The sequence below is a fragment of the Liolophura sinensis genome, chromosome 3, assembly GCF_032854445.1.
Source record: "Liolophura sinensis isolate JHLJ2023 chromosome 3, CUHK_Ljap_v2, whole genome shotgun sequence".
NCBI classification, from domain to species: domain Eukaryota; kingdom Metazoa; phylum Mollusca; class Polyplacophora; order Chitonida; family Chitonidae; genus Liolophura; species Liolophura sinensis.
In genome coordinates, this window is record NC_088297.1 from 2,212,991 (window position 1) to 2,221,697 (window position 8,707).

The following is an 8,707-nucleotide window of genomic DNA, read 5'->3' on the forward strand; positions in this document are numbered from 1 at the left end:
GTTATCCTCGATAGGGCTGTCTGGTGCCGGGGATGGATACGTCTCTGTGTCGTTGAGTTCTAGCCTTGTCCTCTGCGGTGTGTTGGACAGGAGTTGTTATCCCCAGTACGACGGGCTAGTGCCGGGGATGGACACGTCTGAGTGTCGGTGGATTCTAGCCTTGTCTGCCTGCACTTGAGGAGAGTTCCTGCCCTCGGTATGTCGGGCTGTTAAGCGTGGGACCATGCAAGGTCTGGGAAGAACAAAGAGACGTAACAAACAGCTGGTCGCAGACTAAAGTGCTCGGTTTTTCCAAAGTACATTAAACGTTTGGCCAGACTTAAACTCTAGTATTGATCTTGGCCTAGTACACAATCAGCGGCACTTTAGTTCAGACTAAATTTAGTACCGGTCTTAACTGCTAATACACTTTTAAGCAACTGAGCCAAATTGGCAAAGTGGAGCAGGTGACTGACTGACGTTAAATTGGGTCTCATTTAAAGGCTTTCAACGCTCTTTGTGGTCCAAAGTTTATAATCTTGGTAGTAAAAGACCTGAGTGCAAAGTCTCAGAAGTTAATTGAGGTATATTCGTGGAAATGCTTTACACTAAAAAGTAATAGGTTTAGTTGGTGTAAGGTTAGAATAGGCTAACTCTCGTCTTAAAACGTTAAAAAATATTCTTCTGATGATAAGAAAGTTTTCTTTTCACTTTATACGAACATATATAATTTTGGTTAGGCTAAATTCTCTTTCCTTCACCCCATGACTATTTTTTCCTTTTTTTTTTTACAAAATACGATAACATAACACTAGAGCGTTGTAACCGTATGGTTCTCCCTATTACGTCCACCGTAAAGAAAGTGGACATCTTCCATGTACAGTGGTCAATGTACATTTCTTTCTCAATCGGACTAAATCATCTTAAAGTGAGAATTCCATGAATAGCACTTCTAGGCTATTTGATGCCATTTAGGGTGAAGTTCAGACCTATCGGGAAGTAGCCCATTTCTGACACTCTAAACATTCATAAGTCATAATCACATCAGTAGTAAGCTCGCATGGTTTGGGCAGAAGTATGTTGAAAGCCTTGGCTTTTTCTTGGTATATGGGCTTTGTGCAAGACCTCATGGGCGCAAATGGGCGATGGGTAGCAATAGTTGGTAATACATATCCAAGAATCAAATTAATAACAAAATCAAGGTGTTCAAAAAATCTTTGTTTTAAATATTAAACCTGACTAATTTGTCAATGACATCTAACTGAACTGGAGTAAAACTTTGTATTTATCTATTTTCATATCACCTTTTCCTTTTTATACTGATCTACAGACTCACATCACATACGTACTTATTACTTCTATTACGTCATTAGATGTTTTAAACATCTAAAAAGTTTTTGTGAGGTGAGGGGCCTAACCACTGATTTTACGGTCAGTATTTCCCAGCACAGAATCCACACATTCGCATACATTTAACTACATGCATATTCAACAGTCTAAAAAAATTTTAAGTACAACTGTTTTCATGCACACCTCTAGCTTGTCCAATTGAAGAAAGTTGTCATATTTTGTAACTTTCCTTTAAAGATGATACAAATAACCTTATGTTTAAACAGTACTGTGTTCAGTTACCGTGGACATGGCGTTAGCTCAGAGTGTCGTGGTGGGATCCGAGGGAGGGGCGGTGGTCCTGCCCTGTATTGGCAGTATACAGACGGATCTGCGGTGGCGTATTAGTAATATGCTCCTCCTAACCAGAATCGATGGTCAAGTCCTCAAAGAAAACACCCCCTGGAAGGATGTAATTAGCCTTGTGGGGAGCCGTAATAACCTGAGCATCAGCTCCCTCAGTCGTCAGAGAGATGACGGCAGGACGTTCACGTGTGACGGTATAGGACCTGGAGTAGATCGGCAGGACACAACTGTCAGGGTGTTGGGTAAGTACCTGTACATGTAGAACAACAGACAACTGGCAGGGTGTTAGGTAAGTACCTGTACATGTAGAACAAAGGACAACTGTCAGGGTGTTAGGTAAGTACCTGTACATGTAGAACAGAAGACAACTGTCAGGGTGTTAGGTAAGGACCTGTACATGTAGAACAGAACTCAACTGCCAGGGTGTTAGGTAAGTACCTGTACATGTAGAACAGGAAACAACGGTCAAGCACATGTGGTCCAATATATGTGTCAGTGTTACACGTGATTTACTGATTTATTCTTTGATTGGTGTAATACGCCGTACTCAAGGATATTTCACTTATTCGACGGCGGCTAGCATTATGGTGGGAAGAACCAGGCAGAGCCCGGAGGAAACCCTCAACTACACGCGGGTTGCTGCAAGACCTTCCCACGTATGCCCTACACGTGATTGAATATGGGTATACAATTTTTGTAGCCAACAGATTTGTATCGTTCACACCGCGTATGAAAGGCCCATCCTATTTGCGGCAGCCGCGCAAAGCCCCCCTAGAGTGGGTTCAAATTACTCCAGATTGCGCCACTAAATGTTGAATTTTAAATCCCCAGCTTTTGTTTTTCCCAAAAGATACCTTGGGATATGCTGATTATAAAATGCTAATTCTTAAGTTGCAACTCACGTACAATTTCCAGTAAAAACGAGTCAAAAGTTAATGATTGTTCTAAATTTCCCCAAAACAATGCTATCAGTCACGGTTGAGTACATCATCGAATGCTATTTTAAAGGTACTTACCGCCGAAAAACCGATTCTTATTTTCTTAGCTGATGTACTAAACCAAATGAGAAACGTCTGATTAACGCTAATTAGGACATCTGTTGGTGATGTAACGTACAATGATGATTTTTTTAAACAAATTATACCTAAAGCTAAACATGTAGGCGCACTGATAAAACAAACAGTAAATTCTTATCCCCCCAACTACATGTATAAATCTATTTAAGAACGGGTCAAATATTTACATCTCAAATGACCTCAATACGAGTGGAAAGGTCAAGGTTGAGTACAAGGATGAAACTCTTTTCACAGGTTCTTCATAACAAACAAAAGCCCATTCTTGAACACATCAAGCCATTAAAAAAACGGCTTAATTAACGCTAATCCGGCTTTTTTTTTACAAAAACTAATTTGACATATGTTGATAATGATATGCGAAGGTCACGGAATGCAGAGGTCAAGGTACATCAGCTCTTTACGGCATAAAGCTGTACAGAGGTCAGCTGCTGGCGAATACACGTGTGACAGCAACGGGTCGGAAATTGACAAAATTAAACGTTTTACTCTTTGTCGTACCTTAACTGGGTTTGACAAAATACAAAATGAGAAGAAAATGCTAACCTATATATCAACTGTCAATATTGTAGCTCCATCGGATGTGGAGGTGACTTTTGACCAACGTTCTCATCAGTTAACCTGTACAGCTGAGGGTTATCCTAACATGCACACCTTCAGCCCGTGGGAACATCGCCTGGGCGGGATACTCATACGGAGACTGGGGAATGAGACACTTGGCACTTCTGTAAACTACGTTCTGCCTGAGAACCTGACATACACAGAGACGGGAGATTACGTGTGTTCAGTGACAAACGGCATTAAGTCTTCACAATCAGGGCTGATCTATGTGGCTCCTCTCAGTAAGTTTTAATATTATTTTGTAAGATAAAGCTGTGGATTGAAATTTTTATGTGACCAACCTAAGCATTATCTGCTCTCTCCATTTGCTCTACACTGACAAGCTCCTGAGATCATTTGTCAGATAGGGTTTGTCATATCTGACAGAAAACCTGTTTGCACAATAAACAAAGGTGTTCCACGTGCAATTGGCTACTGACGTCACACAGATGACGTGATGACGTCACACAGACGATATGTACATCTATCTTGATGGCCTTACACTGATAACATGATGCCGTCATACAGCCTAACATAATGACATTACATAAACTAGGACGCCAAGCAGAGTGGACCATCACTTTCAATACCCAGTTTTATTAAGATTTGTAGCGCTGTCTGCTCAAGACACAATGTATACTGTCAGTATTTTAAAGGATAGATAAAACTCTTTGGTTTCATTTCTCAATGTGCAGATTATCAAATGTAATAACATATAACAGCACAAGCTTTCATCTTTCACTTTGGGGGAGTGGGGAGGTAAAAATGTTTTCAAAGCACAGTTTTCTTAATACCCTAGCTGTCAGTCCGGAAATTAAGCAGCTTGCAGTGCTGACGTTAACGATGAACCCTGTTTAAAAAATAACTATGTGGATGACAGACCGAGCCGGAATCGGGGCAGGGCTAACGTTATCGACAGAATTCACCGGGCACTTCGGGGGTGTACACCGAGTTCCAAGCAAGGTGACATCCGACCGTTGACATCACGAGCTGGCCATTGAAGTTTCCTAATGATTAAGTAACATCTGTAACGATTTGCTACTATTGTAGTAAAAATGCCAGTTCATCTACAAGCCGTGCAGCAACAACAACAATGTGTTCGATACAATGTTCAGTTCTCATTTCTGTTATCATCATTTTAAACTGCCCAACTGTTTGGAGTTCATTTTAAGGTACATTTTAACGAAACAATATAAACTCAAGACCAAAAGAAACTTTACCACTCATAAATTGAAGTTTAGCAAACGTTTTCAATGAATTCGGTCAACTTAACCCAGTAAAAATCAAGTGTAAATATATTCCCATTTGGGTAAAGCTACATGTAAGCCAATACCAATCCGTTGCAACAGAAAAATAAAAGTTTAAACCACGTGACCCGTGGACGGGCGGAATCCACAAGGTCAAGCGGTGTAAAAAACGTTAAAGCCAGTATGTCAGACATGCACAGTGTTTAAAAACCACCGTAGTGATGCCACGACTGTCTCCAGAACAACGCCAGAGGGCCCTGGGCATGATGGCTGTGAGAGCCACTCATACTAACATTGCAAGAACTTATGGCTGTTCTCGTGTAACCGTTTCAAATCTGATGCAGCGATACAGGCAGACAGGACTGACCTCAGACAGGCCAAGATCAGGCAGACCTAGGATAATCAGTGCCCGGTACTTGCGTGTCTTGCATCTGCGCAATCGCTTCCTGACTGTGACGTCATCATCACTGAATGCGTTAGGTCATCGACTCAGTCGGTAGACAGTGTCAATGAGACTCCGGGATCAAGGAATCCGGGTTTATTGACCAATCAGAGGGCAATTATTGACGGCCCAACATCGTTGTCAGAGGTTGAGGTGGGCCCAAGTTGTACAACGTTAGCTGCGACGTGATTGGCAACGGGTCGTCTTCACAGATGAGCCGCCTCTGTATGTTCAGAGCTGATGGAAGACAGCGTGTAGGCCGTAGAGGAGTCAAAAAATCGGCATAAGTTTCCATTCAGGAAGTGGCGCCGTATGGTGATGGTGGAGTGATGGTATGGGGAGGGATTTGTGGACAGGAACAGACACCACTGGTCATGATTGACGGACACTTAACAGCTCGGCGTTGCGGCGTCCAGCATCTGTTGTTTTGTGTTATTATAAATTTGGGTAATTAAACGTATGGTAAAGTTTCTTTTGGCCGTCCGTTTATGTAGAGTTATGTACAAGTGATATGACGATTCACTGTGCCTATGGATGACCGATCACGAGAAGTCCAAATATGGCGTCTAGTTCTATGGGCTTATGTACGTTGCCAGTGTCTAGTTATTTTACATAAGCACTGAGAGTAAAACCCTAGCTGTAGTGAATCGACCATAGGCCATATTTCACCGGTTTCATGTGACGATCTCCTAAGTTTCATACAATCGTCACTGCACTGTTTATACACTCATTGCTGTACAGAATAGATTATGTGGAGTGACCGGAAGGTTAACTGTAATATTGTGGTCAACGGGTGGTTTCTTAAGAGTTTCTAGACTCTATGCACTACAATATACCAATGCTAAATCTCTCTAATCGTCAACCTTCGTATTTAAATGCTCATATTATTCTCTGCTTGTTTTTTTTCCTTGTATTTGTTTTTTTCTTTTCAGCTCCCGCTGTGTTTCAGAATCACTCAAAGAAGGTGACGATTGGTTTGGGGACATCTGAGACAATATTCGTGTCTTTTTACGCGATCGTCCTCCGGTACTGTCCGGGTGATGTGGGAGAAAGCCGGAGAGAGTGACACCCTACAGTCTCACCGGGAAGAGGCGGGTCTGGTCAGTCTGGTGCTGTATGGTCAGCTGGTCAGTCTTCTGGGGACAGTCACCATACTGACACTGACTGATGTCCGCCAGGAGGATAAGGGCAACTATACCTTGACCGTCTCCTCTGACATCAACGGAGTAGCCGACACATCAAGTACCAGATTTTATGTTGACGTCACTGAGAAGCCATCGGCAAAGAAAGGTTTTGCGTTAAAGTTCGGTTAAATCAAGATGTCAAGATAGTAATTTTAAATCTGCAGAACCTTAGAGTAAACAAAGACGTCTTTGTAGTAGTTAAATGCGTCCAGACTAAATTCCAAAACAGCCTAAAACACAAGTTCCCATAGTAATATATAAGAAAAAGTAAATACATAGTCATAAAGCTGGTAACATGTTCTAAATATTTCCAGCGCCAGTACGTCGGAAGTGGACATTGTTAATTAAACAGTTTGTTTGTCGTTGCAGACACATCTGGAAATCACGCTGGAGCAAACAGTGGGGCGATTGTTGGAGGGGTGTTAGGCGGTTTCCTCGTTGTTCTTACATCTATCTTTACAGTGATAGTTGTGATCTTATGGAGAAGATCAAAAACGAAAGGTTGGTATTCCTGACTCCGGAGATTTCCAAGCGAATGTCAGAAGAACAACAGTTATTTTGGGGATCCTGGGTTTGTAACTTGACAAACAAATTAGAGTAGGCGGTTTTGCAGGATGAAAACGAGCTTCGTGCTCTATAACCACGTTTACCGTTTTAATACGGAATAACATTCATATTCTACATGTCCATGTTGATGGCACCCAAAACACATCCTTGTGTTGCCTAAAGAAAATTATACGTGTGTTATTTTCTCTTTCACGCTTTACTAAAAATAAGTGATTTGAATGGTAATTAGTTCGTCCGATTGAGTGATATGGCATATTAGAGATTATTTACACTTATATAAGGGCAGTTATATTAAAGAAGGTAGAGAACTTGAAACGATTGTGTGAAGTACCATTCTACGATGCAAAATAAATGTGCAAGGGACCGTATACATTTAACACTTTGCAGAGCTGTGCAGTGATACAAGTTTATAGTTTGCTTTATTTTATTTCAGCTTTACCAGAGGGTACTGAAAACAGGTACTTAAATTCCACTATTTCTCTACTCGTTATTTCACATGTAGTATCACTACACGACAAACCCTGAGTCTATCAAACAGAGTGCAGAGATTGTCAGTGAGCACTTAACACAGAAATAGTGTGCCATGGTAACGTAATTGTTCGGAGACGGTGCAAATCTTCTTTTTTACATATCGGAGCTTTCAGAGTTTGAGGTTATTAAACCATGCGAATGAAAAATGAGGTCAGGTTTTCCTGTTCTCACTTAATATTTCACTGAGTCTTTCATAAGATAAAATATGAAAAAGACGTATGCTGTTATCTGTTTTTTTCTTAATTAAATATTTTTAATGAAGCATAGAGAAACACAATTGTTTTGTTCCTGATCAGAGCTCTCTTTATCTGATACAACGTAATAAACACTAAAGAAAAAAAAACCCGCTAATTTCCGCCTGTAGGATTTGTTTTTTGTATCTTCTTCCGAATGGCCGGTATTACAGAAATATAGAGCACAATTTAAAAGATACGATGGGAAAAATAAACGTTCATAATTTGCACAGTCATTTAGTTTCATGATAAACTAAGCTTTAATAAAAAGGGAAATGTGAGAGCCTTGGAGGAAGTAACCACATAATTACTAACAGTGACTAAACTTATCTTACTAAATTGCTATTCTAGGCAGATGTCACCAGCAGGAGATCTCATCGGAGAAATGCGGACGATACCGAGACCGGCCGATACTCACCATGACCCTGCTGTCAATATCAGTAAATATCGATAAAAATCAGATGTTATTTTTATTGGCTAATTCTCTGAAATAAAACAGATATGGTAAAGGCGTCAAGTGATACAACTGACGTTTAATAAATGTTAAGCTTGCCACAGGTTGAGCTGACAAGTTCAAATCTGGAATTTGGATAACAAAAATTGCATATAGTATTCACTCAACTATTTAAGTGTTTATTTCTTTTCGGAGACTGGAGGAGAATTGAAACCACTATAAGCTACGTAAGCTTCTTAACTGCTTCCAATAACGTATGCAGTGACTGTGAGTTCAAATCCAGTTCATGCTGGCTCCCTCTTCGGTCGTATACGGCATTGTACGGCGGTAACCCGTGGAAGGTCGTGGGTTTTTTGCTGGGATGTCTTCGGTTTCCTCCAACCGCTGTCGTCATTAAGTCACATATTTTTGAATACGAAGTATAACTTTAATCAAATAAACCAATCTCATATATTACATCAAATATCTACAAGCAGTTGGCTTCTGTATATTAGCAGGTATATATATGTGTAATTACAGATCACAGTTACGAGTCACTTGCTCACAATATCGCCAGAAACCCAGGATCACGTGAGGTGAACTATGAGTCCATGACGTCACCCACTACGTCTGGTGACAACACGTACGAGAACACTGAGGGTACTAAGTCTAATGCGGAGGCGGCACGGAGTGAGGACCGGGCAAACTACCAGAACGTCTAAT

General features: G+C 40.9%; 1 long non-coding RNA gene across 1 annotated transcript; it reads left to right on the forward strand.

The window, feature by feature from the left end:
* Positions 1-6,196: 6,196 nt before the first annotated feature.
* On the forward strand, positions 6,197-7,246 carry LOC135463656 (uncharacterized). The gene is made up of 3 exons (XR_010443572.1): positions 6,197-6,326; positions 6,590-6,721; positions 7,221-7,246. It is a non-coding gene; the product is annotated as an uncharacterized LOC135463656 (long non-coding RNA).
* Positions 7,247-8,707: the final 1,461 nt, after the last annotated feature.